The sequence below is a fragment of the Myxocyprinus asiaticus genome, chromosome 34 (genome assembly GCF_019703515.2).
Source record: "Myxocyprinus asiaticus isolate MX2 ecotype Aquarium Trade chromosome 34, UBuf_Myxa_2, whole genome shotgun sequence".
Lineage (NCBI taxonomy): Eukaryota > Metazoa > Chordata > Actinopteri > Cypriniformes > Catostomidae > Myxocyprinus > Myxocyprinus asiaticus.
In genome coordinates this window covers 8,609,336-8,620,888 of record NC_059377.1, presented here as the reverse complement: position 1 = coordinate 8,620,888, position 11,553 = coordinate 8,609,336, and positions in this window count along the sequence as shown.

Below are 11,553 nucleotides of genomic sequence, written 5' to 3'. Positions count from 1 at the left end.
GTCTCAGTTGCCTCCGCTTCTGAGATAGTCAATCTGTGCATCTTGTCACGTGGTTCGCCGTGCATGACACGACGGAGACTCACAGCATGTGGAGGCTCATGCTACTCTCTAGCCAGTAGAAAGGAGACTTGCCAATACATAATCTTGGGTTCTGCCATATGCTTGAGGCAACATTTAAATAAGTGTCCAATTTAAACAATCTGGACACTTTAGTCCATACCGAGCGTAAATGCGAAATAACGGGGTATAACTTAACTTTTCCAATTAGTTTGATAGAGATGCTTTATAATGGTGAAATAGGGGCAAGAACTGCCTGTTCAATAACAAACCAGGGAGGGGCTCTCTCAGGTGGAAGTGTGCAATGAGCCAAATGTCTGAGACTGAACGCATAGTAATAAAACAAAATCTTGGGTAGGCCTAGCCCTCCTTTGTCAATCGGCCTATGTAACTTATTAAAATGCAATATGGGACGTTTACCATTCCAAATGAAGGACTTCGGTATGCTATCGAATTGCTTGGAATAAGAGAGGGGGACATCTACAGGGAGAGATTGTAGCAGGTAGTTACATTTTGGAATACAATTCATTTTAATAACATTAACCTTCCCAATCATCGATAAACGTAATAAAGCCCACCTACAATTAACTTTGTATCCTGAGAACTTGGAAAAGGAATTAATAATTCTGTGGAGGCAAGGCATAGATCTAGTAGGTTCAGAGTCAAATAATAAAATATCATCTGTGTAAAGCAGAAGCTTATGCGCCACAACTCCCGCCACCACCCCTGGAAAATCATCTTCCTTTCTTATCGCAGCTGCTAATGGTTCCAGGGCAAGACAGAACAATAAATGGGAAAGAGGACAGCCCTGCCGAGTGCCCCTATCCAGAGTAAAATAATCTGAAATGAATCCATTTGTTTGTACCGCTGCTACAGGGTGTCTATAAAGTAACTTAATCCAACCAATAAATGTACTCCTGAACCCATACATTTCCAAAATCTTAAAAAGATAATCCCATTCTACCATATCAAATACCTTTTCGGCATCAAGTGAGATGGCAGCGACCGGAGCCTGATCATTCGCCACTGACCACATAATGTTGATGTCTGATGTTATCAGAAGAGCTACGGCCCCGAATAAACCCCACCTGATCTATATGTATAAGAGATGTCATAACCTTACTTAATAGGTTAGCCAAAATTTTTGACAAAATTTGTTGATCTAGTTGGATCAGGGAGACTGGACAGTAACTTTTATGCTTGCTTGGATCTTTGACCTTTTTAAGAATCAGACTGAACCGGGCTTGTGTCATGGTTGGAGGAAGCTTTCCATTCTTTAATGATTCAGTATAAACTTCTAACAAAAGTGGAGCCAGTTCTGTAGCATAGGATCTAAAAAATTCTGCGGCAAAACCATCTGGCCCCGGAGCCTTGCCAGTAGGTAGGGACTTAATTACCTCGTCAAGCTCCTCCAAGGTTAATCCAGAATCAAGAGAGTTTTTTTGCTCAATCGTCAGTTTAGGAAGATATAATGGTTCCACAAAGTTTCTAATATCTTCATCAGTAGACGAAGATGTGGAACTATAAAGATCAAGATAGGACTCTTTAAAAGCATTATTAATATCAATGGCTGAGGTAAAAATTTTGCCACCAGCAGATTTCACTGGGGGAATGGTAGAAAAAGACACTCTCTGTTTTATATATCTAGCAAGAAGCTTCCCTGCTTTGTCCCCCGACTCAAAGTATGACTGTCTTGCCCTGAATAACCAAAACTCCACTTTCTGCGACAAAATAGTATTATATCTATATTTCAATCAGGTCAATTCTCTGAGGCCATCAGCTGACATACAGACCTTCAGCTCTGCCTCTGCTCTTTTAATATTTCCTTCCAACTCCACAAGTTCTCGTGCTTTGGATTTTTTGATGAATGAGGCATACTGTATGATCCGACCCCTAAGAACCGCCTTAAGTGCCTCCCAAGCCACGCCCACAGAGGATATTGAGGACCAGTCTCCATATAAACATTGATTTTAGTCTTTAACATTTGTTGGAAATCAGGAATTTGCAAAAGGGACACATTAAGGTGCCAACTATATGATTTATTTTTCTCTGTATATGGCAACACATCTAAACTCACAAGGGCATGATCTGAGACTAAGATGTTTCCAATTGAACAATCAACAACAGATGAAATGAGGGATTTGGATTTGGATCTAGAATAAATCTTATGGACTGATGAAAAAAATGTATAGTCTCTACCAGATGGGTTCAAATGTCTCCAAATATTTGTAAGACCAAAATTTTAACACATCCTGTGAAGCGACAATGTTGCTCTAGGGGGTTTACACACTTTTGCTTCACTGTGATCAAGGACTGAGTCCATCAAAAGATTAAAGTCTCCTCCCAATATTATATCATGAGGGGTGCCAGCGGTTTGCAACATCCTTTCAAGATCTATAAAAAAGCCCTGATCATCAGTGTTAGTTGAGTAAATATTAGCCAAAATCAACCTTTGCCCTTGAAGTTCTGCTAAAACAATAATGACTCTCCCTAATTTATCATTAAACTGTTTGAGACATTTGAACTGTAGATGTTTATTAATCAATATAATGACTCCCTTGCTCTTACTTGAGCCAGCACTGAAAAAAACATGTCCACCCCATATCTTCCCAAATTTTTCAGCTTCCTGCGGGGAGAGATGTGTTTCTTGAAGAAACACTATATCATATTTCTTACTTTTAAGAGAAGTATTAACCTTCCTTCATTTTATGGGGTGCCCTAACCCATTTACATTCCATGTGGAGAGAGATAGTATACTTATATTAACGTTTGACATTTTGATATAGTAGAATAAATTAATTATGTGTCAACAACAAAATTATACAGACCACATTCCCCATTAGTGAAACAATCAAACCTCGAACTTCCCCCCGAAAAAAACAAACAGAAAAAAGAAAAACGTACACATTAACCCCGCGCACGAAAGCACCAACCGGCGACAGTCCCTCTAAACTCAAAAGGTCCATGAACGCCCACGAGCCCCCACGACAACTTTGCCATCAGACTGCACAATTTTGCCTCACAAATTTGTGAGGGAAAAATACATAACAGAAAATACTTTGTAAAATAAACCCAGCCAATAGGAAGAATGAACACAAAGAATGTCTCGAAGGTGTGATCTTCCACAAAACAAATTCCAGCTGATATAAAACTGTTCGGATTCCTCGGACAGACAAACAAATGTTCAGTGAGCTGGCTGTTATGAGTTCAACAGATGACGTAATAATTCCAATGTGCCGTAAAAAAACTCAACAAAACAAACTACAGCCAGCAGGAGGAATAAGCACGAAGAATGAACAGATTAATCCACAGCTGTCCAAAAGAGTGTTATTCAATAGAACAAGCTCCAGCCGCTAGGCGGAACCAATACAAAAAGAAACAAAACCGGCATCCCGGTTCCCCGGATGGTCGAGTCAATTCACTCGGAGGCCGCATAAAAGTTTATACCATGATTTACACAATCCGTCAACTTTATAAAAGACATCCTTTGTGTGAGCATGTAGATATTTTGCGGTCATCCATAGTGTCCACTCTCAAACTAGCTGGGAACTTCAATGCAAAAGTAATCTTTCGTCAATGCAAAAGTTTCTTTAAGGAAAAGTGTTATTCACAAAACAAGCTCCAGCCGCACGGCGGAGCCAACGCAAAAAGAGAAAAGAAACCAAAATGTCACCCAGCTTCCTCAAGAGTAAGTACAGAGAGTCGACCCACTCACATGAGAAACACCCAGTGGTTTACTCACCCATTGATTCAATCAAAGACATTGCCTGATTTGGACATGTAAATACTTTGCGACCGTCCTTCGTTTCTTTTCTTAGTTTGGCCGGAAACATCAGAGCAAAAGTGACCTTTTGCTGATGTAAGAGTTTCTCTCTTGTCGAACTTGCAAAGTCCGAGAACAAGAAAATATTATGGTTCTTCCAAGAAAGCTTCCCTTTGCTCCTCGCCTGGCATAACACGAGATCTTTATCGGATGATCTCAGAAATCTGGCCAGAATCGATCGGGGCCTGTCTCCCTCAGCAAATCTGTGAGCTGGGACTCTGTGAGCTCGCTCGATTTCCAGCTTGTGGCCTGTTATGTCGAGCAGACTCGGGAAAAGCTTGTCTAGGAATTTCACCATATCTCTGCCCTCCTCATGCTCAGGAATTCCAACAATTCGAATGTTATTCCTGCGGCTTCTATTCTCAAGATCTTCAAGCTTTTCAAGGAGATGTTCCAAATCAACTTTGGTCGCGGGCGGATTAGCAGACGATTCCCTCTCCGAAGATTCCAAAAAATCGATTCGTCTCTCAACCTCAGTCACTCTTGTAACTAGCTCAAAAAATTATTTTCTATCACCGTAATCGATCGACGTATAACCCTAACCCTACAGCGAGATCCTCCAAGTCAGCAAGAATCTTCGTCAACATCACCATGTCGGTGATGTTGGACAACTGACGCTGGATCTCCCCTCCCACCGCGCCATCCAAATCGAGTCCCCGGTCTGTAGGCCTGTCGGGGCTTTCATCCTGAACACGTAAGTGTCTTTTAATGTCTCCAGAGCCCGAGGATTTTGACTCCTTTGCCATGTTTTGCATCAAAGAGCAAATGTGTAACTGAGTGTATCAAATTTCACCAGATTATAACATGAAAATAATTAAAAATGTATCAAAGTGCACAGAGCTCGTCGCTCACACTTCTGCCCCTTGCATGGCGTCACGTGACCTCCCCAATATTCTATTGATTTTGATAATTGATAATTATCTTTGATGATTGTTGAATTTGAAGGATTAATATGCTAGTGTTAATTCTAATTAATGTTCCATTGATTTTAATAATTAATGATTATCTTTGATAATAATTAATATTCTGTTGAATTTGATGGTTATCTCTGATTGTTGATGTGAAGGATTAAAAGAGCTAACATTGATTCAAATCAACGTTCTATTGATTTTAATAATTGATAATTATCTTTGATCCTGCGGTTGCCAGGAGAACGGTACTTGTCTGACTGCATTGTGCCAACTGTGAAGTTTGGTGGAGGGGGTATTATGGTGTGGGGTTGTTTTTCAGGAGCTGGGCTTGGCCCCTTAGTTCCAGTGAAAGGAACTCTGAATGCTTAAGCATACCAAGAGATTTTGGACAATTTCATGCTCCCAACTTTGTGGGAACAGTTTGGGGATGGCCCCTTCCTGTTCCAACATGACTGCGCACCAGTGCACAAAGCAAGGTCCATAAAGACATGGATGAGTGAGTTTGGTGTGGAAGAACCTGACTGGCCTGCACAGAGTCCTGACCTCAACCCGATAGAGCACCTTTGGGATGAATTAGAGCGAAGACTGCGAGCCAGGCCATCTCGTCCAACATCAGTGTCTGACCTCACAAATGCGCTTCTGGAAGAATGGTCAAAAATTCCCATAAACACACTCCTAAACCTTGTGGAAAGCCTTCCCAGAAGAGTTGAAGCTGTCATAGCTGCAAAGGGTGGGCCGACGTCATATTAAACCCTATGGATTAACAATGGGATGTCACTTAAGTTCATATGCGTCTAAAGGCAGGTGAGTGAATACTTTTGGCAATATAGTGTATGTATAAAATTGTGACCACTCATGTGAGATGAAGAGTTCAGTCATATCAGTAACCTTATAAAAGCTGTTTTATTCTACATGGGGCAGGGGCACTTCATGCGTCTGCCATGGTAGAATTACATGACCAGCAGAATACTACTCGCTTAATCTTAATAACTACCCTGTTATTGGACACTTTCGCTCATGGAATTAATTAATCCTGGCTTACTGTGTATAGTGAATTTCTACAATGTTGGGACTCTGCTTCTAATGAAAAGTCCTTTCACCAGGCTTAATGATTTAAGTCATCTCTTGAAATGTCTGAAGGCAAACCTACTGGTAGCTGTATATCAGACATAATTACAGCAGGAGAAATACTTTGTCCAAAATGTGTCCATAATTCATAGAGGACCAGACTTTAAACCTCTTCTTTCATTGTACTTGCCCTGGTCAAAATTTACCATAGTTCTTCATGTTTTAACAGTGGCTTTTAATAAGGCCATCCACATTACCATGGTTAGGCTAGTTAAACTAGTTTTTGTTATGAGAAAACGAATAATCTACACAGTTAAACACAGTTGTAGTTAAAACACATTTAACTTCACATTTAACAAATGTAAAAAGTCTATTTTGCCCTTTATAGATTTTATATGAAACTGTAACATTTCTTTTACAATACCACTCACTTACTGTAAGATGATACAATTTAGTAATTGTGATGTGTAGTTTGAAAAGCCTTGTAATTGATGTCGATGTATGACACATTATTTTGTCATCTTTTCCTCATCAGTAGGCATACTGATAATAGCTGGAAATCGAGCTAGCTCGCAGAGTTCCGACTTGGCGATCTGCTGAGGGAGACAAGCCCTGATCAATTCTGGCCAAATTTCTGAGATCATCCGATAAAGATCTTGTGTTACACGAGGCGAGGGGTAAAGGAAGGCTTTCTTGGAAGAACCACAACATTTTCTTGTTCCCGGACTTTGAGAATTCGACAAGAGAGAAACGTAATCGATTCAAGGAATGCAAGAATCTCTTGCATCAATGGAAGGTCGCTTTTGCACTGATGTTCCCAGCCAAATTGAGAATAGATGCTAAGGATGTCCGCAAAATATTTACATGTCCCCAGCAAGCCATGTCCTTCATAAAGTCAATGGAGTGAGTAAGTTATTTTGTGGTACTAATGTTGCAGCCGAGTGGGCCTGGCTCACTGAAAATTCACTTGACCTTCCGAGGAAACTGGGTGCCTTTTTTGTTTCTTTTTGTGCTAGTTCCACCTAGCGGCTGGAGTTTGTTTTGTGGAATAGCACACCTTCGGGACAGTGTTGTGGATGAATCTGGATGTTCTTTGTGCTTATGCCTCCTATTGGTTGGAATTTGTTTTGTGGAGTATTTCTTGCAGGACATTGGAGTGATTGGGTCATTTGTTGCACTCATGAAGCACTTGAATGGGCCGGCTCACTGAACATTAATTTGACTGCCTGAGGAAACTGAACGGCTTTTTTTTTTTTTTTTTTGTTGGTTCAGCTAGCGACTGGAGCTTGTTTTGTGGAGGAACACAACTTCAGGACAGTTATGTGAATGAATCTACACGTTATGTGCCTTTATTCCGCCTATTGGCTGGAGTTTGTTTTATTCTGGACTGTTTGAGTTTAGAGAGATAGACGCCGGTTAGCGCTGTCATGCATGGGATTAATGCGCTCTCTTTTTTCTGTTTGTTTGGCTCGGGGTGAAGTTCGGGGTTTGATTGTTGCACTAATGTTGGAATGTGGTCTTTATAATTTTATTTTTGACACACAATCTATTTTTTCTAATATGTCAAAATGTCATATGTTAATATGAGTGGATTGTCTCTCTCCACGTGGAATGTGAATGGGTTGGGGCACCCCATAAAAAGAAGTTATTTCTTTTCTTAAACGTAAGAAATATGATATAGTGTTTCTTCAAGAAACACATCTTTCCCCGCAGGAAGCTGAAAAATTTGGGAAGTTATGGGGTGGACATGTTTTCTTTAGTGCTGGCTCAAGTAAAAGCAGGGGAGTCATTATGCTGATAAGTAAGCATCTACAATTAAAATGTCTCAAACAGACTAAAGATAAATTAGGAAGAGTCATTATTGTTTTAGCAGAAATTCAGGGGCAAAGGTTGATTTTGGCTAATATTTACGCAACTAACGCTGATGATCAGGGCTTTTTTATAGATCTTGAAGGGATGTTGCAAGCCGCTGGCACCCCTCATGATATAATATTGGGAGGAGACTTTAATCTGTTGATGGATTCAGTCCTTGATCATAGTGAAGCAAAAGTGTGTAAGCCCCCTAGAGCGACATTGACGCTTCACAGGATGTATAAAAATCTTGGTCTTACAGATATTTGGAGACTTTTGAACCCATCTGGTAGGGACTATACATTCTTATCATCAGTCCATAAGATTTATTCTAGAATAGATTTTTTTTTTATTACTTAGTCCCTCATTTCATCTGTTATTGATTGTTCAATTGGAAATATCTTAGTCTCAGATCACGCCCTGGTGAGTTTAGAGATGTTGCCACAAACGGAGAAAAAGAAATCATATAGTTGGTGCTATAATGTATCCCTTTTGCAAAATCCTGAATTCCAACAAATGTTAAAGGCTGAAATCAATGTTTATATAGAGACCAACTGGTCCTCAGTATCCTCTGTGGGTGTGGCTTGGGAGGCATTTAAGGCAGTTTTTAGGGGTCGGATCATACAGTATGCCTGATGGCCTCAGAGAACTGACCCAATTGAAATACAGATATAATACTATTTTGTCGCGGAAGGTGGAGTTTTGGCTATTCAGGGCAAGACAGTCAAACTTTGAGTCGGGGGACAAAGCAGGGAAGCTTTTGGCTAGATATATAAAGCAGAAAGAGTCTTTTTCTACCATTCCCTCAGTGAAATCTGCTGGTGGTAAAATATTTGATATAATAATGCTTTTAAAGAATTCTATCTTGATCTCTGTAGTTCCACGTCTTCGTCTACTGATGAAGATATTAGAAATGTTGTGGAACCATTAGAACTCCCTAAACTGATGACTGAGCAAAAACTAATTCTTGATTCTGAGATAACCTTGGAAGAGCTTGGCGAGGTAATTAAGGCCTTGCCTATAGGCAAGGATCTTATGCTACAGGATTGGCTCCACTTTTGTTAGAAGTTTATATGGAATCATTAAGGAATGGAAAGCTTCCGCCAACCATGACACAAGCCCAGATCAGTCTGATTCTTAAAAAGGACAAAGATCCAAGCGAGTGTAAGAGTTACCATCCAATTTCCCTGATCCAGCTAGACGTAAAAATATTGTCAAAAATTATGGCTGACCGATCAAGTGAAGTTATGACATCTCTTATACATATAGATCAGGTGGGGTTTATTCGGGGCCGTAGCTCTTCTGATAACATTGAAGGCATTTGAATGATCTTTTTAAGATTTTGGAAATATACGGTTTTGGGAATACTTTTATTGGGTGGATTAAGTTATTTATAGACCCCCGGTAGCGGCAGTACAAACAAATGGATTAATTTCAGATTATTTGACTCTGGATAGGGGCACCCGGCAGGGTTGCCCTCTTTCCCCATTATTGTTCTGTCTTGCCCTGGAACCATTAGCAGCCACGATAAGAAAGGAAGATGATTTTCCATTAGGTGTGGCGAATAAGCTTTTGCTCTACGCAGATGATATTTTATTATTCGTCTCTGACCCCATTAGATCTATGCCTTGTCTCCACAGAATTATTAATTCCTTTTCTAAGTTCTCAGGATACAAAGTAAATTGGTCTAAATCCGAAACTTTGGCTCTGACAACATACTGCCCAGCGACGGCTTTTCAGCCAGGCGTCTTCCAATGACCCAAACAGGGCATTAAGTTTTTGGGCATTTTATTCCCAGCAAATTTGTCTGATTTATTTAGAGTTATTTTGTCCCCTTAATAAAAAGGTTTTCGAGCAATGTGGGCAGGTGGGCTTCATTACATTTATCTATGATTGGGAAGGTTAATGTTATTAAAATGAATTGTATTCCAAAATTCAACTACCTGCTACAGTCCCTCCCTATAGATGTCCCCCTCTCTTATTTAAGCAATTTGATTGCACAGCGAAGACCTTTATTTGGAATGGTAAACGTCCCAGATTACATTTCAGTAAGTTGCATAGGCCAATTGACAAAGGTGGGCTAGGCCTACCCAAGATTTTGTTTTATTATTATGCATTCGGTCTCAGACATTTGGCCCATTGGTCGCTTCCACCTGAGAGAGCCCCTCCCTGGTTTTTTAATGAACAGGAAGTTCTTGCCCCTATTTCGCCATTGGAAAGCCTTTCTATCAAACTAATCGGAGAAGTGACACCCCGTTATCTCGCAATTGCATTCGGTATGGACAAAAGTGTCCAGAGTGTCGGACATTTATTTAAATGTTGCCTCGAGCATATGGCTGAACCCAAAATTATGTAATTGGAAAGTCCCCTTTCTGCTGGTCAGAGTGGATTGTGAGGGAGGTAAATACACTCAGTGATCTATATGAGAGTGGAGTGTTGAGATCCTTTGAAAATTTGTTTCAACATTTTGGGATTCCCAGATCTCAGTTCTGTAAGTATTTACAGCTGCGCCACCTGCTCTGTACTGTTTTTGGGAGTGGTTTACACCCCCCTAAAGCGGCAGATACTCTGGGAGTGGTGATTACTATTTTTGGAAAAGGTCATGAGGCATCAGTGTATTACTCCCAGCTAATTCAGAGTTTGGGGGACGGAGCTTTAACTTCTATCAAGAGATTATGGTAGAAAGATTTAAACTTGGAAGATTTATTGGAGGAGGGAGTGTGGGCTAGGATTCTAAAAAACATAAAGTCTGTATCTAGAGATGCAATGGCGCACCTTACGCAATTCAAGATTTTACATCGATTCTGTTGGACCCCCTCTAGATTGTATAGGCTTGGTCTTAAAGACGCACCCACCTGCTGACGATGCCAATCAGAAGATGGAGACACAACCCATGTTTTTTGGTGGTGTGTTAAGATCCAAGAATTTTGGTTGAAGGTTCAGAGTTTTGTGTGTGACATATTGGGCACTCAAATTTCATTTTGCCCCAGACTCTATATTTTAGGCAATGGGGCGGTCATCAATATAGGGGATAAACACATAAAAAAATTGGGTTCTAACCAGTGTTATGATCGGCAGACAAATTGTTTTTAAGGGAAAGTCGGCTGGAGCGCTCTCATTTCAAGAGTGGTGCACGGAGATGGGGAGGGTGGCGGCTTTTGAGGAAGTGCTATGTAGAAGGCTGGGAATCGGGGATTCGTGTGATGGGAAATGGGGCAGCTATTTGACATTTTTGGAGGGCTCTCGAAGAGGGGCAGTGGAGAGAGAAGAATTGCCAGATGGAGAATTTAAGTTTTAAATGTGTGTGATTAGTATTGTTTTTTTTATTTTTATATACTTATATGTGACCACAGGGATGTTTGTTGAGGGTGGGGGTGGGGATGAGGATTGGGGAGGGGTAATAGTGAGGGTTAAATGTTGATTCTGTGTATATATGGTTTGCTTTTCTTTGTTGTCTGTATGAATCAATAAAAATGTTAATCAGAAAAAAAAGGAAGCGCTGAGGCCAAAACCGAATGTTTCAGACAGAGGGTCAGAGACGGGGTGTAAAATGATCATATATTACTAAATTATGACTGTTTTGGTGAAAAAATAAAACAAAATAAACATTACTAACATTATCAATGGACCTCAGGAAAGATAATAAAACTATAAAAAAAGAGTATGTCTTTACCCCTTTAAAGTAGAATATTCTCTGTAGAATTCAAATGGATTGCACCAGTTTAATGCTCTGTGCCGTGATATCCAGTGAAGATGACTCGCTCAACAGATGTGTGCTATTCAATCTGTGAAGCACATTGGTGTGCGCTGTGCTCGTCCACGCAACACATGAGACCAGATTTG